This window comes from Scyliorhinus canicula, chromosome 11 (assembly GCF_902713615.1).
Source record: "Scyliorhinus canicula chromosome 11, sScyCan1.1, whole genome shotgun sequence".
Lineage (NCBI taxonomy): Eukaryota > Metazoa > Chordata > Chondrichthyes > Carcharhiniformes > Scyliorhinidae > Scyliorhinus > Scyliorhinus canicula.
Window position 1 is genome coordinate 68,223,795 of NC_052156.1, and position 25,351 is coordinate 68,249,145.

The 25,351-nt window shown below is 46.0% G+C and overlaps 1 protein-coding gene across 10 annotated transcripts in view; it reads right to left on the bottom strand.

Annotated features, from left to right (window-relative positions):
* The window catches only part of chl1b (cell adhesion molecule L1-like b), a 1,165,941-nt gene that overhangs the window by 938,459 nt on the left and 202,131 nt on the right, over positions 1–25,351 (bottom strand). The window contains exon 1 of one of the 10 annotated variants that reach the window (XM_038810693.1): positions 2,255–2,274. The exons of the other annotated variants lie outside the window; for them this stretch is intronic. The gene's annotated coding sequence lies outside the window, so the exon portion shown is untranslated. Of the gene's footprint in view, positions 1–2,254; positions 2,275–25,351 lie in introns of those variants that run through there. 10 annotated transcript variants of the gene reach the window in all.

A 25,351-nucleotide genomic window follows, 5' to 3' on the forward strand; every position in this document is an offset into this window, starting at 1 on the left:
CACACCCCTTTCAGCAGTATCCATCAAGCTTGTAACAGACTGTTGCAAGCCTCACAACGACATCTCACAACTTGTTCACATGCCAGCCATTCAACTATTACAAATACATCACCCAAACAAATGACATCACAATTATTACACTTTTAGGATTAATTCTCCCAGAAATGGAGGCCACAGCCCCTAACCAACTAGGGACAGGCAAGGCTGCATGCCTCAATTCCCAAGGGTGGGGGTACTGGAAATTATTGAAGTGGTGGGGTTGGAATCATAGAGGACGACGGAATATTTTTACCTAAATCACCTTTACAAATCCCACTTGCCCCTCATTCCACAAAATCTTCTGTGTTACAAGTTGCAAATGGTTTTAGCACAAGTTTCTTGTTTTCCTCAAGAGGAGCAGGACACATGGAGAAAAACCTTCACTTAATCTCACACAGCCAGCCATAAGCTCAGATAAAATAACGATGAGTACTTTAGCGGATAGCATAAATGCAAGATCAAGATCGCATCACTGGGCACAAGTGGCCTGCAGCCTGGGTGGAAAGAAAGGGTAGCTTAGATGTCAACCCAGCAGAGGGTAAAGTGACAAACAAGATTTGGTACAGAAATCTCTGCTTATTGCCATGCAAGCAGAACCTGCTATGAAGCAGGATCAGACTGCTGCCATCATGTACACAAAGAGACTTTCAGGATCTCACAGCAGTCCAGCAATCTGTACTCCAACGAATCACTAGGATTGCTAAGGAATTGCATTGGGGGAGTTACAGTGGCTCCATGGAGTACAAATCTGCTGTTCTTTCAGCATTTGTGCTCGCACCATTGTTACTCCACTCTTGCCCCTGCCATTGCCAGTCAATCAGCCAGGACTGCTGTTGCCCATGCTGAGGTGCAACTCCAACAACACTCAAGAAGCTTGTCACCATCCAGGCAAAGCAGCCCACTTGATTAGTACCCCTTCCACAAACATTCATTCCCTCCACCACTAACACAGTGGCAACAGCATAGACTATTGACAAGGTGCAGTGCAATAACTCACCAAGGCTCCTTGCACAGCACCTGACACAGCCCCATCCAAACCCAGGACCATTACCATCCAGAAGAACAAAGGCAACAGGTGGCACAGTGGTTCGAGATCCTAGTTCGATTCCAGCCTTGGGTGACTGTGTGGGGTTTGCATGTTCTCCCCGTGGCTGCATGGGTTTCCTCATAGTCCAAAGATGTGCAGGTTATATGGATTGGCCATGCTAAAATTTCCCCTTATTTGCCAAATATGTGTAGGTTAGGTGGGGTTATGGGGATAGGGTGGGGGAATGGACCAAGGTAGGGTGCTCTTTCAGAGAATCGATGCAGAGTCAATGGACTGAATGGCCTCGTTCCACACTGTATGGATCCTACGGATTCTATGGCAACACCATTACCTGGAAGTTTCCCTCCAAGTCACTCACCATGCTGACTTAGAAATATATCACCATTCCTTCACTGTTGTTGGGTCAAAATCCTGGAACTCCCTCCCTAACAGGACTGTGGGTGTATCTACACGACATAGGCTGCAGCGGTTCAAGAAGGGAGCTTACCTCCACCTTCTCGAGGGAAATTAGGGTTGGGCAATCAGTGCTGGTCTGGCCAGTGAAGTCCAAAACTCTGAATGAATTGAAAAAAGATTTCCAATCACTAAGGCAAAGCTAACATTAAACGTTGTCACTCAGGTTTCACTCACCAGATGCAGATACTTTCTTCACTGGAACAGTCACCGACTTGGAGGAGCGGTTATCATTGCAACTGTGCACTAAACAACATAGTGGGATCTAGGCACCAAGTTAAAAAATATACCTAATGCAAATAACTTGCTTTTTATGTCAATACTTGGACATGAACATTTTCATTGATAAAGAGATTTAGCCAATATGAATCCTACGCAGAAATCAGTCTTTCCGGTTCACCAATAGAATTTCTTTTGATTAAAATATATATGGAATAGGCCTCTATTCAATTTTAAACGTCCTGAAGCGTTTCAATATCTGCTTATGTCAGCTCAGTGTTCCAAATAAATGCTGCTGCATGACCCTACTGATTACTAATGAACTACCATCTGCTGCTCCATGTAACAATCTATGTTTTTTTTTCTCAGTTTTGCGTGTAGCTTCTATTTCATGGGAGAGTCTTGGCAAATGGTTTGCATAATTTTTGAGGAGATCACAAACACAGCGGCATAGAATTTGCAGTTAGCAGCAAAGCAAAAGTGCTGGCCACTGACCTGGAACGAATGTGCGAGGTTACCTGACGTGATGGTGGGCTACGAATTTCACTTGACTAGTGGAAGGATTTCCTCACAGCATGGGCTTCAGTGCCACACTGCTGCATTCTCTAACATGGATGAAAAGGACAAGTCACCTGGTGCTGAGAGTAGAAGCCATATCCACTGAATATCAAAACTAAGTAGTTGCAGCACTTTCCTTTATAGATTTATTTTTTAAAATCAGTGGAACAAAATAATTTCCAAAGAATTATAAAATTTTAAGTCAGGTAAATGTCAGCCATAGAATCCCTACAGTGCAGAGGAAGCCATTCAGCCCATCGAGACAGCACCGACCCTCTGAAAGAGCACCCAACCCAGGCCCACTGCCCCACCATATCCCCATAACCCCACCTAACCTACATATCCCTGGACACCAAGGGGTAATTTATGGAGGTTAATCCACCCAACCTGCACACCTTTGGACTGTGGGTGGAAACCGGAGCACCCGGAGGATATGTGGAGAATGTGCAAACTCCACGCAGACAGCCACTCAAGGCCAAATTGTATCCCTTTCCCTGGCGCTGTAAGGCAGCTGTGCTAACCACTGTGCTACTGTGCCGTGCCATCTTAAGAACATAAATTTAGACATTTTCTAAAAGGTCAGGTAAAATGATATCAGATTGATGCTGAAAAGTATTTATAAATATTTGAAAAGTTAGAGCTGTTTTGAAATTTGAAATGCCTTCCAATATTGGTATGCTCATTGGCCGAGTGACTCCTGTGGCTCTTTCCACCTGGAAAGCAAAATGTTGTCCTGAAAAGACTTTGTTATTGAGGCACATCATTCTTCACTTTGGATCTTGAGGTCAGCAAATGCAAAGCAAAGTCTATGGAACAGCGCAGAATGATCCACGACAACCTCCAGATTTATGCACGATAATGCGGGCCTCCCACCAGTCCGATATTGAAAATGCTAAATCTAGGCCATATAATATTCAATAGTGTGGACAGATATTTTATTGAAGTTTTTTTTTAATATGTATTTTTTACATGTTTTTTTTCAAAATTTTTACAATAAAACCCAACAAAGTAACAAAACAAATTAGTGCAAAACGAGAGCCGAATGGAACAAATGTTCTAGCAAACATAGGAACAAGCAAACAGGATAAATTCAGAACAGTATACTTAAGAAACCGGCACCTCTGGTTTATATAATGTATCAATTCAACAGCAGCTTAACACACTGAGTGGGGGGAAAGGAAGAACAGTTCAGAACACATGCCTTTATGTGCTGTGACTACCAAAATGAAATGAAATGGCTCATGGAAATCCCAAAATTTAAGATAGGGGTCTCATACTTTATGGAATGCATCAGACTTAGACCAGATCAAAGAAGTCAGGAATCACATAGGGATGCATTCCATAATTACCCTGTGTCAGTTTCAAATGGAAAGATTGATGCACGATCAATTGCACAAAGACGAGAGTTGAATACAACTTAGGCTTTATTGCTCTAAGATGTGTGGCCCCCCACAGCAGCTGGTGAAATGACTGCCGCATGGAGGACACACATATTTATACTCTGCCTACTGGGCGGAGCCAGCAGGCAGGGACTACCATCGTACCTGTAGTACAGGTCCTACCATACATCACCTAACATAGGCGCAACAGTGGTTTACCACAAGGTTATTTGTCAATACTCCTGATGCAAAAAAAATTCTTCTGACCTGCACATTGTGCAGCCTTTTTTCGTTAGAATCAGTAATTCTCCCATCAGGGAGACCCAGAATCAGGAACACCGGCGGCGGGATTCTCCGACTCTCCCACCCGGCGGGTCGGAGAATCGCCGGGGGGCAGCATGAATCCTGCCCCCGCCGGATGCCAAATTCTCCGGCGCCGGTGATTTGGTGGGGGCGGGAATTGCATCACGCCAGTCGGCGGCCGATGATAGCGGCCCCCCTGGCGATTCTCCGGCCCCCGTGTGCTGAGTGGCCGCCCGTTTTTGGCCAGCCAACGTAAATTAGAGTAGGTCCTTGCCAGCGGGACCTAGCGGCACGGGCGGCCTCCGGGGTCCTCGGTGGGGATCTGGCCCCGGGAGGTGCCCCCACAGTGACCTGGCCCACGATCGGGGCCCACCGATCCGTGGGCAGGCCTGTGGCTTGGGGGCACTCTATTCCTCCACTTCGGCTGCTGTGGCCCTCCGCCATGGTCGATGCGGAGAAGATCCCCCCTGCGCATGGGCTGGGATGACGCCCGCACACGCTGGTGCTCCCGTGCATGAGCCAACTCGCGCCAGCCGGCGGAGGCCCTTCGGCACCGGTTGCCGTGAGCCAAGCCCAATGCCCACCGGCCGGCGTGGCGCAAACCACTCCGGGCCGACCTAGCCCCTGAAAGTGCGGAGGATTCCGCACATTTGGGGCGGCCCAATGCCGGAGTGGTTCATGCCACTCCTCGGCACTGGGACTCCCCTGCCCTGCCGGGTAGGGGAGACTCTAAGGACGGTATTCTCCGCTATCCGGTGGGGCGAGCCGTACCGGCGCCGAGAAGTGGCGTGAACCAGTCCAGCATCGGGCCGCTTGGAACATGCTGAATCCTCCACATCTTCAGGGGCTAGGCCAGCGCCGGCGGGGTTGGCGCGCACTAGCCGCACCGAAGGGCTTGGTGTCGTGCCACCGGCGCCGAAGGACCTCCGCCAGCCAATGCGAGTTGCCGCCAGCGCGGGAGCACCAGCGTGTACTGGCATCATCCCAGCACATGCGCAGTGGGGTTCTTCTCCACGCCGGCCATGGTGGACCATTACACCGGCCGGCGCGGAGGGAAAGAGTGCCCCCACTTCACAGGCCCGCCTGTGGAACGGTGGGCCCTGATCACGGGCCAGGCCACCGTGGGGAGCCCATCCCCCCGGTTCCAGATCCCTCCCCCCCCCCGAGGACTCAGCAGGCCACCCGCAGAGCCATGTCCCGCGTACGGACCTGGTGTAATATACGCCGGCGGGACTGGCTGAAAACGGGCGGCCACTTGGCCTATCGTGGGGTTGAGAATCGCCAGCGGGGGGCCGCTGCCAATGGCCCCCCACCAGCGTGACGCAATGCCCGCCCCCGCCGAAAAACAGGGTGGGGCCGAGGGGCGGGATTCACACTGCCCCCCGCGATTCTACGGCCCAGCGGGGCGCCGGAGAATCCCGCTCCAGGGCTCTATCAATAATCCTCACCAGTTCTCTGACTACACCAGACCAATAGGATTGGATTTTAACACTGGTCGATAACCAATATATAGAATCATCCTCAGCTACCAAGCACTTTAGGTACATCGGGGATATAGCAGGATCAAACCTGTGTCTGAGACTAGGGGTGGGATTCTCTATTCCTCGCCTTAAAGATTAGGCGCAGAATCCGGGGTCTTGACAAAAATGGGATCGGCGCCTGATGGTGGACCTTTCCATGCCCTCTGCTCCTGTACTATTAGCTGTAGCAGGCTTTCTGCCGCGCATCAGCGGGAACATGCAAACAGCTGATTTATGTTGATGTGAATGCAATTAATGGAAGCTTGAATATACCTATTATCCTCCGACCTCCACAGTGGGAACTCCACCAGGCCATGTGCCCCTCTGCCGCTGCCAGATTGCAGAGGAAGGGTCCTCCAAGCGACCTGCATTTGGGTGGGCTTGGTCTGTGGTTACAGGATTGACCACAGGACTCTCCCCTTTGATGGGGGTCTGTGTCTTCACTACCCCTTCCAGCCCTGGGCAACCTATAGATCACTCTTGGCATGGTGAACTCAGGCAGTCCTCTGTTTAAGATCTTCATCCCGGTCTGACATGTTTAAACTTTGAAGTGGCCTTTTCACTCTGGATTGCTCTGCTTGACAGCTGATAAAAGAGCAGTGCTCTGAAAGCTAGTTATTGAAACAAACCTGTTGGACTTTAATCTGGTGTTGTCAGACTTTTTACTGTGCTGACCCCAGTCCAACAGCAGCATCTCCACATCATGACAGCTGATAAGCAGTCTAGGCAGTTTAGTGAAGAATAAAGCCAGGAAAACATTCCCTTTCATCACAGCTGCTCCCTCAGTCCTATGTTTTTGAAACTTCAGCTTTTTGAAGTGTCAGAGACTTCCTAGAAAGTCCACAACACTTGAAAAGGCTTGAAGTGCCCTGAGATCCTTTGACGTGGTAAGGATTCATTCAGTTTCACAGTGCAGTACCTTTCAGCCCTTTGATTGATAGTTTAATGGTTTAAACACAACTGCCAAGAGGTTTCCTTATTTACCTTTCCCTTCATGCTTGAATGCATCCGAGGTACCCAGCATTGATCCTAAATGCAATGTTTATAAAAATTCTTGTTATGGTTGACAGCTGCTGACAACTTCAATGCAGTTAAGTGGTTTCACCTCATCTATTCTATCTGCTGTATACATTTGGATGGGAGGGGTCAGGGTGTTTCGGGTGCTTCCCTTGTCGGGGGTGGGTCAACATTTGTGTTGTGGGGGGAGAGGGACTGTCCCTGGATGCTGAGATCGGGGCAACTGTTCAAAATGGCAACCTGATCCCAGTAACTACAGAAAAGCTGGCATATTGTGCACAATGCATAATTATACATAGTCAAGCCATGAGAATCCCACGCCTGCGACCCTCCGAGCACCAGCATGACACAGTCCTGATTCTCTGTTAGCGGAAGCACTTTGGGCTGGATTCTCTGATTGCCGACACCAAAATCGCATTCAGCAATTGGCTGGAGAATCCGTTATGACGTTGAAATCAGAACAGCGCCATTTTTCAGAGGCTTTACCCCCTCAAAAATGGCGTAATCGCTGAGTACGCCACACGCCATTGTGACGACCTCAGGACGTCACTTGAGGCCCTCTCCCAATGCTCCGCCCCTAATGGGCCGACTTCCCGACGCTGTGGGACACGTGTGCTCACAGTTTGCAGGTACCTCGTGTGGCGGCTGCGGACTGTGTCCAGCGCCGCCACAGTCAGGGAGAGGGGTGTTCTGCTGGCCGGGGTGCTTTGGCAGGGACTAGGGGAACTGTTGGGGGGTGGTCCGGGGTTGCTGAGAGGGGTTACAGGGGGGCACTATCTGACAGGTCGGGTTCTCGCACAGGTCGCCGCCGTACACATGCGCGGCCACGGACCAGGCACTTCACCGTCAGTATCTGCAGGCGCTTTACGTGGCGCGGCTGCTGGCCCCCCACTGGGCGGCGTATTGGTGTGGGGGCAGCGCCGACCTTTTGGTCATAAGCCTGGACACATGCTCCGAACATCGCCTCAAAATTAGAGAACCAGCCCTTAGAATCTGGAATACAGAATCCCAGCCTCGATGTTATATGCAGGCAATGCACTTCCTTCATTTTATTGCAAACCAAAATTTTACCAGCACAGTCTCAAACATTATCCCATGTTTTTTCATCAGTATTGGATTCCAAGTCCTTTTCCCAAGACTACAAAACATTGTGCTAACATGGGATCTGGAATTTAGCATGTCATAGATTTTGCTAACTAATTGTTTAGGCTCGACAGAATTCAGGATTCTTTCCACCGGGGAAATTGAGGAGTTAAGAAGCCAAGTTGTTTTATTTAGGATAAAGTCTCTGCGTTGTAAATATTTTACAAAGGAGTGTCTCGGGATGTCAAATTGTTGAAAGTATGACAAGGAGGCATCTCTGAACATGTCTCCCATCCTACAAATTCCTCCATCTCTCCAATTTCAAATCCATGGTCGATTAGATCAGATAGAAAGTCTGGGTTGCCCTGGATAGGAAAGAGAGAGATGTCAGTTTAGATCTCCCTTATAGTTGACGGACAAGGGCAGCACGGTGGCCTAGTGGTTAGCACATCCGCCTCACGGCGCTGAGGTCCCAGGTTCGATCCCGGCTCTGGGTCACTGTCCGTGTGGAGTTTGCACATTCTCCCCGTGTCTGCGTGGGTTTCGCCCCCACAACCCAAAAAATGTGCAGAGTAGGTGGATTGGCCACGCTAAATTGCCCCTTAATAGAAAAAAATAATTGGGTAATCTAAATTTATAAAAAAAAAAAAAAAAAAAATAGTTGACGGACCGACATCCGTGCTCTTAGAGTATTAAGAAGAATAGGATTATCACACTTAGCAGAACCTGTCTTAAAGTCACCATAAAAGAACAAGACCTTCAGAGGATAAACTGATTGGTCTGCTTCAACATTCAACATCCAATCTTAAATGAGAGGCCAGTTGATATAGACTAATGTTCAGAACATCCAAACCTCCATTAGCTCCCAGGAGCCAGAGCTTAGTGAACATAAGCTGAGGCTTCTTCTTGTTCCAGATAAATGAACTAATCATTCCATTGATTTCACGAACCATTCTAGCCGACGGTAATATAGGCAACATCCGCAGGAGATTCAATATTCATGGCACACATTCATTTCTATAAGGCCGATCCTTTCCAGCCAAGAAACTGGCAGTGCTGATCAACAAACTAAGTCCCACTGAAGAGACGCAATCAACCAGGGGAAATTGGCTCATACAACTGCCTGAAGGAAGGAGTAATTGAAACTCCCCGCTATTTACATCCCAAGAGAGACCATCTGAAGGGGAAATTAGTGAGAGGGGGAGGTTTACCTTTCAACTCACGCACTGGCATAGTCTCAGATGAGTAAAGTTCATCTTCTAACCGGAGAACGTACTAAATCCATTCACCACTGTAATAATGGCGGCAACCAAGACACCCAGGTTCAACACAAACAGCAGCACGTCATCCGAATAAAGCATGATTTTCTGCTGCCTCATCACATACTCTAGCCCCAATAGTTGGGGATCTTTTCTAATGGCCTTTACCAGTGGTTCAATAGTCAATGCAAACAACAAGGGCGATAGATGACACCCCTGTCTGGTCCCTCTCTGGAGCCAAAGATTATTTGGCCTCAAACGATTTGTGAGCACAGCCACCACAGGCCTATGATACAGCACTTAAATCCACTCTCAAATCTCCACTCTCAAATCTCCAGTCTCAAATAATTGCATTCAACCCAATCAAAAGCCTATCCACATCCAGTGAGATCAGCAGCCCATCTAGTGCCCGTTTCTGGAAAAACCTGAATCGCATCCTGAACACTTCTTACATTGTTACTGGAGAATCTACCCTTAATAAACCCAGTCTGCTCCCCCTGAACTATCATCGTAAGGACATCCTCCAATCTTCTCGTCAGAACCTTAGACAACAATTTCAGGTGAACAGTTAGGAGAGAAATTGGTCTGTAAGAGGAAAGGTTTCTCCAGATCTTTACCTGCTTTCAAAATCAAGGAAATATATCAAGGAAATATTTGCCTCACGAAATGTTGGTGACAACTGCCCTTCCTCAAAAGAATGGTAATACAAACCCACCAATGGCTCCAACAAAAAAATATTTAAACTCCCGATAGAACTCACACCTTAAGCCACAGGTCACAGAGTCTTGTCCAGCTGAAGCTCCTTAATGGTTGCAACCACCTCACCTTCAGAGATAGGGATTTGAGAACCAGGAATTGGCTCTCTGAGGCCTCCAGAAGCCCAAGGGAAGATAAAAAATATTCCATAACTGCCATCACATCACTAAACTGATCTGACCTAGATAATTGCACACAAAAATTCTTAAAAGCCCCATTAATCTCGGGCTGGATTCTCCGATTTTCAAGCTATATCCTGACACCGAAAATTGACGGGAAACGGCCACCGATCCTCCATTTGGTGGGGCGGGGGGGGGGAGTCAATGAGGAATCGAGAGCCACCTAGCTGCACTAACATCCTTAAATAATTGCCTATTAGGAGACCTCTTATACCTCTCCTCTGCTTCTACCAAACACACTTCCAACCACAGCTGGTTCTGGAGCATCTTACATCATTTTCTGGCTGTATAAAAGATAATCAGCCATCTACCATAGGCCCTACATGTCTCCCATAAAATGAAAGAGAGAATTTCAGGAGTCGCGTTGACTGAAAGAAAAAACTTGAACTTGGTTGAAATGAATAGTAAAAGTATCTTTTAGTAGGGAGGCATCAAACTGCCATGTTCAAGACCGTGGAAGTTGAACCCTTAAGCAAAAATTCCAGGAAGATGTGAACAAGGTCTAAGATTACCTATAGAACAGGAAGATACCGGGTGTAGGATTGCCCTTAGCACAAAAATGCAATCGATTCTAGTATAGCACTGAGGAAGGACTGAGGAAAATGTAAACTCTTGATCCGTAGCGTGCAGGATCCTCCAAACATCCAGATACCCCACCTCCTCACATGCCTAGGCCAATATTTTAGCTTGCAGTATGGGAGATGTCCTTGTAACCGGTATAATGTCTACCAAAGGATTCAAGTGGCAGCTAAAGTCCCCAGTCATGAGTTAGCCAAAGCCAACTTTGCCAAGTCCAAAAAGCTCTTAATGATAAACTCCGGAGAGTAATTTGGAGGTCCATACACATTCATTATTGAGACAATGGGCATGATTCTCCGGCCTCATTATGCTCTCGCCCAAGTGCAACTAAGCCAGTGAATAGCGGGAAAGGCCTAAAATGAGATCCTTTCCAGGCGCTAAACTGTTTCCGATGCAACCGGCCCGCTCCAGTCGCCAAAATCAGGATCTCGCCATAGTGTGGCGAGGAACCAACTATCACCACTTGAGCCACATTTCCAGACAATTAACGAGAGCCACCCCATTTCCAATGGCCTTCTGCCATTCAATGGCCTCCCCAGCAAGTGGTCACACTGGCGCCAATTAGTGCTCCTTCTGAAAAATGTGACCCTGGCGGAAGGGCTTCTGTGGGGAGGCGAGCAGGTGAGTAACCATCTTTGCTCACATGCCATGAGCCCGGGGGTGCTGGGATTTCTGCCCCTGTGCTCGGTGGGGGACCCTTGGCTGGGGGAGGGGGACCTTCTGCAAGGGGTGGGCTGCCGTGGGAGAATGGGGGTTGCACTGGGATGGCAACCGAGGGGGGATCAACTGCTCGCAGCACCACCATGCCAACCCCTGGATCACGTGTACCCGTTCTGGGGGCAACACCTGTCCTGCTCGTCTGCCCCAATAACCACCCATAACCCCCACCAATTGCTGAGGCCTCTGGTTGTGCGACTGAAGGCTATTGCTAATAGGGAATTGGAAATCGTGTTTAAGTGAACACTTCACACAACCCAAATGGATTCCTGTGGGTGGCCGGGCCATGTAGCATGTAAGAGCCATTGGATAGCCTCCCAATCACACCTTGACGCCTGGACACTGAGCTTGAACACTGCAAGAGGCATTATCACACACGCAGCAGCCAACATCCGAACACCCAGGGAATGGGACACAACTCCTGGGACATATGCACAACCGGAGGATTGGTGTGGGGGGGGGGGGGGGGCTGGAGAAATGGGCAAAAGATCCAGAGCTCAGCACACATTGTGGAAGGAAGTGACAGGGACATCATAATGGTTGTGCTAAAAGGTGTTTAATGTGTTGTACAAACCCCACTCCCGATAGTCCCGGCTCACTTGTCGGCGGCACATGCATGGCCATGCCGCCCTGTTCCGCATGCTGATCTCATGACGCAGCCTCATCAGTGAGGTGGCACTCAGGAAGCTAGTGGTCACCATCACCAATCTATGTGATGGATTGGCATTCAGCGCCCTTTCCTCCCGTTCAGTGCCCATAGGGCCCTGGAGTACACCCAGGGAGAGAGGAGCAGCTGGTTCAAGCCCTGGCTGCTCTTACATCATCTGGCACTGCCAGCCATGGCGGTTCCCCATGATCCACCCCATCATGTCGACGCCCTTGCAGTGCTCCTCAGTGATTGATCCATGCTCTGCAGCATCTCGGCAATGCCCACCTGCTCACGGTAGCATGGTGGTTAGCATCAATGCTTCACAGCTCCAGGGTCCCAGGTTCGATTCCCGGCTGGGTCACTGTCTGTGTGGAGTCTGCACATCCTCCCCGTGTGTGCGTGGGTTTCCTCCGGGTGCTCCGGTTTCCTCCCACAGTCCAAAGATGTGCGGGTTAGGTGGATTGGCCATGCTAAATTGCCCGTAGTGTAAGGTTAATGGGGGGATTGTTGGGTTACGGGTATACGGGTTACGTGGGTTTAATTAGGGTGATCATTGCTCGGCACAACATCGAGGGCCGAAGGGCCTGTTCTGTGCTGTACTGTTCTATGTTCTATGTTCTAACTGGGACAAGCTCCGTGACACCTCGGCCATTCCCATCTGAGAGTGGACATGTCCCACAGAACCTCATCAAGGTTCTGGAACTGGGTCACATTCCCCAGCGAGTCAGACATTCTGCCGCGACCCTTCACTTAGGGTGCCGACGTTGTGCACCAGTCTCTCCACTTCAGTCGCCACACTAGTAGTGTTGACCTCGGTGCCACTCATTGCCGATGCCATCTCCTGTGACCCTAGCCTCGGGGACTCCTCCAAGTGGCTATGGATCTGCTGGAGTGACGTTGACATCTCCCTCAATTTTGAATACCTCTGTACCACAAGCTCAGCATCAGGCTGGGACCCAGCTGGGTCCTGGGATCCAGCAGCCCTCCAACTGCTGTCTCACCTGAGTGTTCCTGCCTCCACCTGAAGTGCATCATCAACGGTGTGGAGGTCACCAGATTGTTAGCAGGGGGCTGGTGAGCGCGGTCCCGGCGAATCATTTGGCAAGCCTTCATTTGCGACTGAAGCCCATGAGGCCTCATTAATTGGACCAATTAACATTGAATTGCATAGCAGGCCTCGGTAGGCTGAGTGCTGGGAAGCTCGCTACCACACTTTGAAATTTTTCCAGAGAATTGCATCCAATGTCTCCATGCTCATGCCTATCTACCAGCCTTGTCGCTGGCACAGGTCTCTACTTTCAAGGCAATATTCTTGTTGATCAGGATTGCCAAACCTGCCTCACCCATTCCCGTTTCAATGTTAAGTGCTCCTAACCATCCTAATGAGTTTCTTGCTACATGGCTATGTCCACATTCTCCTTATTAAGAATGGTGAGAATGTCTTTGCTTTTATAAGAACATAAGAACTAGGAGCAGGAGTAGGTCATCTGGCCCCTCGAGCCTGCTCCGCCATTCAATGAGATCATGGCTGATCTTTTGTGGACTCAGCTCCACTTTCCGGCCCGAACACCATAACCCTTAATCCCCTTTTTCTTAAAAATACTATTTATCTTTACCTTAAAAACATGTAATGAAGGAGCCTCAACTGCTTCACTGGGCAAGGAATTCCATAGATTCACAACCCTTTGGGTGAAGAAGTTCCTCCTAAACTCAGTCCTAAATCTACTTCCCCTTATTTTGAGGCTATGCCTCCTAGTTCTGCTTTCACCCGCCAGTGGAAACAACCTGCCCGCATCTATCCTATCTATTCCCTTCATAATTTTAAATGTTTCTATAAGATCCCCCCTCATCCTTCTAAATTCCAACGAGTATAGTCACAGTCTACTCAACCTCTCCTCATAATCCAACCCCTTCAGCTCTGGGATTAACCTAGTGAATCTCCTCTGCACACCCTCCAGTGCCAGTACATCCTTTCTCAAGTAAGGAGACCAAAACTGAACACAATACTCCAGGTGTGGCCTCACTAACACCTTATACAATTGCAACATAACCTCCCTAGTCTTAAACTCCATCCCTCTAGCAATGAAGGACAAAATTCCATTTGCCTTCTTAATCACCTGTTGCACCTGTAAACCAACCTTCTGTGACTCATGCACTAGCACACCCAAGTCTCTCTGCACAGCGGCATGCTTTAATATTTTATCATTTAAATAATAATCCCGTTTGCTGCTATTTCTACCAAAATGGATAACCTCAAATTTGTCAACATTGTATTCCATCTGCCACATTCCATCTGCCATCCTAGCCCATTCACTTAACCTATCCAAATCCCTCTGCAGACTTCCAGTATCCTCTGCACTTTTTGCTTTACCACTCATCTTAGTGTCATCTGCAAACTTGGACATATTGCCCTTGGTCCCCAACTCCAAATAATCTATGTAACTTGTGAACAATTGTGGGCCCAACACGGATCCCTGAGGGACACCACTAGCTACTGATTGCCAACCAGAGAAACACCCATTAATCCCCACTCTTTGCTTTCTATTAATTAACCAATCCTCTATCCATGCTACTACTTTACCCTTAATGCCATGCATCTTTATCTTATGCAGCAACCTTTTGTGTGGCACCTTGTCAAAGGCTTTCTGGAAATCCAGATATACCACATCCATCGGCTCCCCGTTATCTACTGCACTGATGATGTCCTCAAAAAATTCCACTTAATTAGTTAGGCATGACCTGCCCTTTATGAACCCATGCTTTGTCTGCCCAATGGGACAATTTCTATCCAGATGCCTCGCTATTTCTTCCTTGATGATAGATTCCAGCATCTTCCCTACTACCGAAGTTAAGCTCACTGGCCTATAATTTTCTGCTTTCTGCCTACCTCCTTTTTTAAACAGTGGTGTCACGTTTGCTAATTTCCAATCCACCGGGACCACCCCAGAGTCTAGTGAGTTTTGGTAAATTATCACTGGTGCATCTGCAATTTCCCTAGCCATCTCTTTTAGCACTCTGGGATGCATTCCATCAGGGCCAGGAGACTTGTCTACCTTTAGCCCCATTAGCTTGCCCATCACTACCTCCTTAGTGATAACAATCCTCTCAAGGTCCTCACCTGTCATAGCCTCATTTCTATCAGTCGCTGGCATGTTATTTGTGTCTTCCACTGTGAAGACCGACCCAAAAACCTGTTCAGTTCCTCAGCCATTTCCTCATTTCCCAGTATTAAAACTCCCTTCTCATCCTCTAAAGGACCAATATTTACCTTAGCCACTCTTTTTTGTTTTATATATTTGTAAAAACTTTTACTGTCTGTTTTATATTCTGAGCAATTTTACTCTCATACTCTATCTTACTCTTCTTTATAGCTTTTTTAGTAGCATTCTGTTGCCCCCTAAAGATTTCCCAGTCCTCTAATCTCCCAGCAATCTTTGCCACTTTATATGCTTTTTCCTTCAATTTGATACTCTCCCTTATTTCCTTAGATATCCACGGTCGATTTTCCCTCTTTCTACCGTCCTTCCTTTTTGTTGGTATAAACCTTTGCTGAGCACTGTGAAAAATCGCTTGGAAGGTTCTCCACTATTCCTCAACTGTTCCACCATAAAGTCTTAGCTCCCAGTCTACCTTAGCTAGTTCTTCTCTCATCCCCTTGTAATCTCCTTTGTTTAAACACAAAACACTAGTATTTGATTTTACTTTCTCACCCTCCATCTGTATTTTAAATTCCACCATATTGTGATCGCTCCTTCCGAGAGGATCCCTAACTATGAGATCATGAATCAATCCTGTCTCATTACACAGGACAAGATCTAGGACCGCTTGTTCCCTCGTAGGTTCCATTACATACTGTTCTAGGAAACTATCGCGGATACATTCTATAAACTCCTCCTCAAGGTTGCCTTGACCAACCTGGTTAACCAATCGATATGTAGATTAAAATCCCCCATGATAACTGCTGTACCATTTCTACATGCATCAGTTATTTCTTTGTTTATTGCCTGCCCCACCATAACGTTACTATTTGGTGGCCGATAGACTACTCCTATCAGTGACTTTTTCGCCTTACTATTCCTGATTTCCACCCAAATAGATTCAACCTTATCCTCCATAGCACCGATGTCATCCCTTACTATTGCCCGGATGTCATCCTTAAATAACAGAGCAACACCACCTCCCTTACCATCCACTCTGTCCTTCCGAATAGTTTGATACCCTCGGATATTTAACTCCCAGTCGTGACCATCCTTTAACCATGTTTCAGTAATGGCCACTAAATCATAGTCATTTACGATGATTTGTGCCATCAACTCATTTACTTTATTCCGAATACTACGAGCATTCAGGTAAAGTACACTTATGTTGGTTTTTTTTACCTCTGTTTTGAATCTTAACATCTCCAGTTTTATTCCTTTTGTTATTACTGGGCCTATTCACTGAGCTCCCCTCAGTCATTGTACCTTGTACTGTCACCCTTTTAGATTTTTGACTATGTCTTCTCTGCCTTGCACTTTTCCCCTTACTTCCTTTTGCTTCTGTCCCTGTTTTACTACCTTCCAACGTCCTGCATCGGTTCCCATCCCCCTGCCACATTAGTTTAAACCCTCCCCAACAGCTCTAGAAAACACCCCCCCAGGACCCCCTTTTGATAGGATAATGAATACCCTATACATTCCGTGAGCAAATTTTAAGATTAACTTCTGCCATTACATAGGTCACAGAAGAAGAGTAGGACCGCATTTGCACACCATAATCGGGCGTGTACCATGACACCCCTCCTCCAACTCATTTTGCACCGTAAGAAGTCTCACAACACCAGGTTAAAGTCCAACAGGTTTATTTGAAATCACAAGCTTTCGGAGCGCTGCTCCTTCATCAGGTGCGAATGGCGGCCTTAACCGGGATCTTGGATTCATGTCCATTAGTGTAATCCCCCACTATACTGTCAAAGTTTGAAGAATCCTACGAAGTGTCCTGGCTTGAGACAATTCACACCTTGGTTGCATATGATAATCACTCACTTCACTCACACTATTTGTTCCTGTAAAGACTCCCATTCCAACCATTTTTCACATTCCAATCTGTAATTATCTTGCAACTGTGTCTCTCCTATAATATGTGCCATGATTGTGAACCTGCCTCCACTTCACCAAACTCCATGGAAAAGCAACTATTCCCGTACCTGCATCAGATGGTCCCCCTTTATCAAAATGTTATGACTATGCCTGTCATATTAGAACAAAATAAACCACATAGACCAAGTTTGATACTGAATTTCAGTTGGCAAGTCACAAAGAGAACAACATCGCTAGGTTAAGGAGGGGATAGCTGGCCAGGATTCCTATTCCTGTTCTCCATTGAGCAATACATAACAGAAGTGTGCACATCAAGGGAGGGTAGAATGGGTCTGAAATAATCTGCTGACACTCACCGCCAAGACTCACACGTGAGTAATGATTACTTGTATGAAGTGGTGTAAAACACCAGGCAAACTGCCCTAAAACAAAGAAATGCACAGAAGCTACAATGCAGAAACAGGCACTCAATACAGATTCAATAGCAGCCATGAAGAATTAATTGGATAAAAATTTGAAGAATTGCAGAGCTATAGGGAAAGTATAGGACAGTGGGACTAACTGGATTGTTCTACAAAACAGCCAACATGGGTTCAGTGTGCTGAATGGCCTCTTTCTGTGCTGTACTATTCTAAATGTTATCCAATCATGCTATGCCAGCATTTAACCTTTATGCAAACAATTTATTCTAATCAAATTTACATACAACATTTTTCCATATCTCTTCAACTACTTTTCCTTCGTTCACGTGAGTCAATACATTCAGGGGAGAGCAAAACAAAGTTGACAAATTAATTGTAAATTTGCTTTCTTAATTATATCAGCATGTTATACAGTTCCAATTTCAAAATTATTTTATTTTCTCTCATCATTTAACAGTTGCCAATGCCACACAACATCACTTGATCAATGTGCAGAAGTGATTTGCTCAAAAGCCCTCAGTATTGAAATCTGAAACCCTTTGGTTCCATCCTTGCAGCTATTTAAAATCAAGAAAATCTCCAAATTGGTCACTATTTAAATATATTTTCTGGCAAATATATAACAGCGAACTTATTGGAAATCAGCAAAATCTAATGTAGTATTTCCTATTACCACCGACAATGAATGAGGTAATTATGGAGATTGAAATAGCAGCAGGAAAGTAGTCCCAATACCCATAGATGAATAAATTATTCAAATTAGATCATAAAACAACAAAAATCCTCTAGTCTGAAAACCCACATTTGTGCCACTAGCTGTTTGAAACCATCATTAAATCCCACATCTGAAATGCCATGTGAAGCACCAAGTGTCAAGGGAACAAATCTTTCCCAATACAAAAGATGGGAGAAGGGCAATTTAAAATGATTTGCTGTTAAAAAATGAACATTATACTGAGCAGAGGATTTGTATTCCACTATTTGGATGCTGATGAGAAGTAAAATATGTCATGAAAATGACAGCAAAAAATATGAGCTAAATTTGATTCCAAGGTTAAAAAGCATCCATTCCTAATTATTTCTAAATATTGACTGATTCTTTTGCAGATGAAAGACCAAGAAAAAAACCATACTGCCTCATCTTTGCCTTTCCTCAGATAATAAAGCATTTCCGGCATCCCGTACAACAAGATCGGGTCTGGTAAATTGCAGATAGCAATTTTGCCTCATAAGTGTCAGGCAATGGGCAGCTCTATTAACAGAGAGATAACCCCACTCCCTTCGATATTCAATGGCATTACCATCACAAATACACCACTGCTCCACCCCTCCTCCCTCCCTCGTTATCCTCCTAAGCATAACCTGGAGGGAGTAGGAGTGGAAATTGCAGAAGCACAATAGTGATAATCTTCCAATCTTCATTAGACACAGAGGACTAGAGAATTGAAAATGTTGCACCCTTATTCAAAAGAGGTGCAAGTGATAAAGCCAGCAACCTACAGACCAGTCAATTTGACTTTGGTGGAAGGAAATTTCTGGAAACTGTATTCCAGGACAAAATCAATAAACACCTAGACAAATATAGGATACTTACGGGAAGCCAGCAGGGATTAATTAAGGGAAATCATGTTTAACAAACTTGCTGAGTCTTTTGAGGAGTGAAGATAGATGAGGGAAATGCCATTGACATGGTGTATTTGGATTTTCAAAAGGTATTTGATACAGTGCCACAAAGCAGACCTACGAGTAAAATTCTAGCTCATGGAATAAAGGGAAACGAGGCTCTCAGATAAGAAATTGGATGAGCAACTGGAAACAAGGTAGTGATAAATGGTTGTTTTTTTAGATTGGAGGAAGGTTTGTCGTGGAGTTCCCCAGGTGTCAGCGCTGGGACACTTGCTCTTCCTCCTGATGTATTTCAGTTACCTGGGCTGTGGTGTTTAGGGCATGATTTCAAAATTTGCAGATGATGAGAAAATTGGAAACTTTGTCAACTGAGTTGAGAATAGTCTTGTACACTAAAAGGAGATAAACATGTTTGTGGATTGGCCAGGCAGATTCACTGCAGAAAAGTGCGAGGTGATTCATTTTGGCAGGAAGTATATGGAGGGAATGTATAAAATAAAGGGGAAAACTCGAAAGGAGATGCAGGAACAGAGGGATCTTGGTGTACATGTGCGTAAGTCATTGAAGATTGCAGAGCATGTTCAGAGAGGAGTTAAGAAGATTTAGGTATCCTTTTTAATAGGGGCATTGAATATAAGACTAAGTAGGTCATGTTGAACTTGTATAAGACACTAAGGCCTCATCTGGAGTTCTGCATCCAGTTCTGGGTTCCATGCTTGAGGAAGGTTATGAACATACAAACATATGAAATAGGAGCAGAAGCAGGTTCTTGGGCCCTTCGAGCCTGCTCTGCCATTCAATTAGACTATGGTTGATCTATTTTTATTTAAAATTCCATGTTCCCATCTACCACTTTTGTTTCCTTACCTAACACAAATCTATCCACCTCCACCTTTAAAATATTCAACAACTCCGCTTCCACTGCCTTGTGAGGCAGAGCGTTCCAAAATTGTACAACTCGCTGAGAGAATTGTGTTTCCCCCTCATCTCTGTCCTGAAAGGGTGACCCCGAATTTTAAAACAGTGCTCCATAGTTCTGGACTCATCCACCAGAGGAACCATCCTTTCCACGTCTGCCTTGTCAAGATCGTTCAGAATCCGATATACTTCAGACAAGTCATCCCTATTCTTTTAAACTCTAGTGGAAACAAGCCCCGTCTGTCCAACTTTCGCCTCAATTACAACCAGCTCATTCCAGGTAACAATCTAGTAAACAATGTGGAGGCACTGTGGAGAGTACAGAAGAGATCCATGAGAATGATTCCAAGGATAAAGAATGTAGCTATGAGGATAGATTGAAGAATTTCAGATTGTTGTCCTTGGAAAAAAGAAGATTGAGAGGAGACTTGGGAGAGGTATTCAAGATCCTGAAGGGTACAAACAGGGTAAATAGTGAGAAACTGTTCCCACTCAAGACAGCATCAAGAACTAGAGGGTACAGATTCAGAATCAATGGCAAAAGGAGTAAAAGTGATATGAGGAAAATGTTTTTCACCCAGAGGGTGGAGTTTGGATCAAGCTTCCTGAGATGGTGGTGGAGGCAGGTTCGATTGAGGTATTCAAAGTGGAATTGGATTGCTATCTGAAAAGAAAGAATGTGCAAGGTTACTGGGATAAAGCATGAGAGTAGAATAGGGTAGAATGCTCTTTCAGCGAATCAGTGCGGACTTAATGGGCTAAATGGCCTACTTCTTCACTGTGCAGGTTCTGTAACTTTGTGACGATTTTGCAGCACACCATGCAGTTAGTATACAGTGCAGCCAGAACTGGGCAATGATGGAGGGGTGAATCTTTGTCTTTTTGATGAGGTTTTGATGAATTGGACTACTTTGTCCTGGACAGTGTTGATCTTCTCTCGTTCTGTTTCAGTTACATCCATTGAGACAAATGGAAATTATTCATTTCCACTTATGGAGCTTTGTAGGTCTTGCAGAGACTTTGGGAAGTTGGGCAATGAGTCCACAATACCCAACCCTAACCTGCACCAGTATCCACAGCATTTATGTGGTTAGTCCGGTTGGGTTTCACCCACAAGGCACCAATCAAAAATATTGCTGAGCTTTGGCTGCACTGTATACTAACTACAGGATGCACTGCAACAACGTACCAAAAATTTGTGGGCATCACTTCGCAAACCCAAAACAATGACCACCGAGAAGGGCAAGAGCAGCAGATACCGTGGGAGTACCATGTCCTCCTGGTTCTCAACTAGCGGTCACACGTATACTGCCATTCCCTCATCATCAGATCCCAGAAAGCTCTATCAAACAGCAATGTGCAAATAGTCTCACTGTGTTAACTGTTACAGATCAAGAAAAAGATCTTCCCTTCTCAGGGAAATTAGAGTTATGCAATAAGAGCTGGTTCAGCCAGCAATGCCCAGACCTTGCGAATAAACAGAAACAAAGGGTGAGATATTTCGCGCAACCCCCCGCCTGTATCGCAACAGCAGAGGCGGCCATCCTTGGCCGATGGTGGGATCTCCTGGTCCAGTTGTCAATTGGGTATCCCATTAAATGCAATCCTTGCTGCCAGAAAATCTGCGTCGGGGTGCAGTGTCGGCTGAACCGGATTATCCCGCCGGCATGAATAGCTGGAGAATTCCGGTCAAAGATTGATTCATATTCAAATTATTTTCAAATTCATTCATACATTATTTGAGCTGGTTATATCACTATCCTCCCTGTATACATTCATGTAAGTATTCGGCAGTGATCACCTGAGGTTTTGCATAACAAATACTCAGAAAACATTAAGCTCTTATTTCTAATTCTGCAATTTAACTACATTTAAATACAGCAGTATAAACTCGTTAAGGCAGCCTTTACATAATGAGCCAGCTAGATTAACATTGCTGACACCAGAGAAAAGGGGCGAGATTCCCCAGTCCTGCGGGTACGGGTTTCTTTAGCGGCGCGCTGACGTTGGCCGTGGAATTCTCTTTCCTGTTCCTATTGTAGCCACCACATGCTGGCGGGAAGCCCGTGGGGGTGGGGGGGGGGGGGGGGTTGCTGCCGGCAGAATTTAACAATAGTAGCTGCAGGCGCCAGTGAAGGCGAACAATCTCTTCCCATAAAAAAGCAGGAAGATTTAACGGAGGCATACACCAGATGGTGTCACTGTCTCATCCGATCTATATGTCTGCAGGTAGAGAAAAACAGGCAAGAAACAAGCACCAATCATTATCCATAAAAAGTTAGCTATTCGTTGGAACATTTAGCAGTTGGGTCTGCATTCTTCAACCATTAAGAAAAACGATGTTTGTTACAATGTCATGGATACAATTTGCTTGTGTTATATGTTATTGACCAGGATTCTATATAAAACAAAGAAAATTACAGCACAGGAACAGGCCCTTCGGCCCTCCCAGCCTGCGCCGATCCAGATCCTTTATCTAAACCTGTCGCCAATTTTCCAAGGATCTACTTCACTCTTTCCCCCGCCCGTTCATATATCTATCTAGATGCATCTTAAATGATGCTATCGTGCCCGCCTCTACCACCTCCCCAGCAAAGCGTTCCAGGCACCCACCACCCTCTGCGTAAAACACTTTCCATGAACATCTGCCCATGGGGCAGCAGGGTAGCATGGTGGTTAGCATAAATGCTTCACAGCTCCAGGGTCCCAGGTTCGATTCCCGGCTGGGTCACTGTCTGTGTGGAGTCTGCACGTCCTCCCCCTGTGTGCGTGGGTTTCCTCCGGGTGCTCCGGTTTCCTCCCACGGTCCAAAGATGTGCGGGTTAGGTGGATTGGCCATGCTAAATTGCCCGTAGTGTCCTAATAAAAAAGTAAGGTTAAGGGGGGGTTGTTGGGTTACGGGTATAGGGTGGATACGTGGGTTTGAGTAGGGTGATCATGGCTCGGCACAACATTGAGGGCCGAAGGGCCTGTTCTGTGCTGTACTGTTCTATGTTCTATGTTCTATGTTCTATCTCCCTTAAACTTTCCCCCTCTCACCTTGAAATCGTGACCCCTTGTAATTGACACCCCCACTCTTGTAAAAAGCTTGTTGCTATCCACCCTGTCCATACCTCTCATAATTTTGTAGATCTAATCAGGTCCCCCCTCAACCTCCGTCTTTCCAACGAAAACAATCCTAATCTACACAACCTCTCTTCATAGCTAGCACCCTCCATACCAGGCAACATCCTGGTGAACCTCCTCTGCACCCTCTCTAAAGCATCCACATCCTTCTGGTAATGTGGCGACCAGAACTGCACGCAGTATTCCAAATATGGCCTAACCAAAGTCCTATACAACTGTAACATGACCTGCCGACTCTTGTACTCAATACCCTGTCCAATGAAGGCAAGCATGTTGTATGCCTTCTTGACCACTCTATTAACCTGCATTGCCACCTTCAGGGTACAATGGACCTGAACTCCCAGATCACTCTGCATAAATTTTCCCCATGACTCTTCCATTGACTTATAGTTCGCTCTTGAATTGGATTTTCCAAAATGCATCACCTCGCATTTGACTGGATTGAACTCCATCTGCCATTTCTCTGCCCAACTCTCCAATCTATCTATATTTTGCTGTATTCTCTGACAGTCCCCCTCACTATCTGCAACTCCACCAATCTTAGTGTCATCTGGAAAAGTAGTATCATCTTATCATTCTGGAAAGCTGTGTCATGTTATGTACTCTGGGATAACACAGGCTGCAACTGGATGCAGCTTTAACCAAAAGATACTCCAGACCTTGATGTTAGTTCAATCTGATTTGTTGAACCAGTAGCACAGTTAGCACAGTTCTCTATGAGTTCAACTCTCTGCTAACCTAAGTGTGGTTACTCTGTCTGACTGAACCAGACTAGCTCTTAACCACGTGCTGGAGGTGTGATACTGTACATACACCCTGACTCATTCTGTAGATGTTCATCAGTGGAAAGAGGCGGAGTGTGAGTGCCTCGTGCCTTTTATGGTGAGATACAACCCCTGAGTGTCCTGCCTGCTCATTGATCATGTCCTGTTCTCTGTGTTCATTAGCTGTCTGTCTGTGCCTATCTGTATATCATTATCTGCATGTCTGCATATCATGACAAACTGTAGCTGCTAAAGTTTACAGCCCTTCAGTTGTGACCTAAATATAACAATCATGAATAACCTCAGCTGATACGGGAATTGAACTCATGCTGCTGGCATCACAAACCAGCCATCTAGCCAAGTGAGTTATTCACAACCTTGCCACTCGCCTGAGGTGTAGTGAACGTCAGGTTAAATCACCACCAGTCAGCTCTCCCCCTCAAAGGAGAAAGCTGCCTATGGACATCTGGGACTACAGAGACTTTATCTTTAAATGTTACAGTTCACCCGCCATTGCATATTTCCTGCTTTTGTGGCAGCACAAATAAAAATTCCATCAACAGTACAACAAATCATTCATCACCACATGCTTTGCTTTTTTTATTTGCTAAGTCAAGCTCTGAATAGATACTGAAATGATTTAAAACATTATTTTAAATACTCTTATGCCATTAACACCTCTTAGCTCTTTATAAATTTGTTTTTCGAAATGTGCACTGATTCCAGTGGTACCAGAATATTTCTCAGATGCAGAATTCTTTCACAAGGAGCTAGAATTCTCGTCATCTTTCTCTCATCTGATTGTCAATTGACTTAGATTGCCAGGATAAACTCAAGTATTGTAATTTCACGGGCGTAGAGTGAGGCCATGGCTCTAAAGAGGCATCTCACATGAACATAATTGGATAATCGCAGCTCTCAGTCCTCTGTAAAATCTCCCACTTAGACCTGGGTTGCAGGCAGAAAGGCAAACCAACCCTTAGGAAACCTCTTGCATGTAACTGTGATGTTTAATGGTGATTCATTTTCCGATCTGTGTAATTTTCACATTATATGTGAATGAGGAGAAAAGTGGTCAAAAACATTTTGATAAAACTATTTAAACGTTGATTTTTAAAATTTGTTCTCGGGATGTGCGCATCTCTGGCAAGGCCTGCATTTGTTGCCCATCCTAACTCCCTTTGAGATGGTAGTGGTGAGCCACTTTCTTCAACTGCTGCAGTCCACGTGGTGTAAGTACACCCACAATGTGTTAGGGAGGGAGTTCCAGGCATTTGGCCCTTGACAAGGAAAGGCAATATTTTTCCATGTCAGGACGATGTCTGACTTGGAGGGGAACCTGCAGGCATTGGTGTTCCCATGCACCTGTGCGTATGTTATTCTGCTTGGTCGAGGTGGTGAGTTTAGAAGGTGCTGTTGAAGGTACCTTGGCGAATTGCTACTGTGCATCTTGTGAATGGCACATTATGTAGCTATGGTGCATCTCTGGTGGAAGGAGCAAATGTTTAAGGTTGTGGATGAGGTTGCAATCAAGCAGGCTACTTTTGCTTGGATGAGACATTGAGCTTTGTGTGTGTCGAGTCGCACTCATTCAGACAAGTGGGGAGTATTCCAATACACTCCTGACTTGTGCTTTGTAGATTATGGGCAGACTTTGGG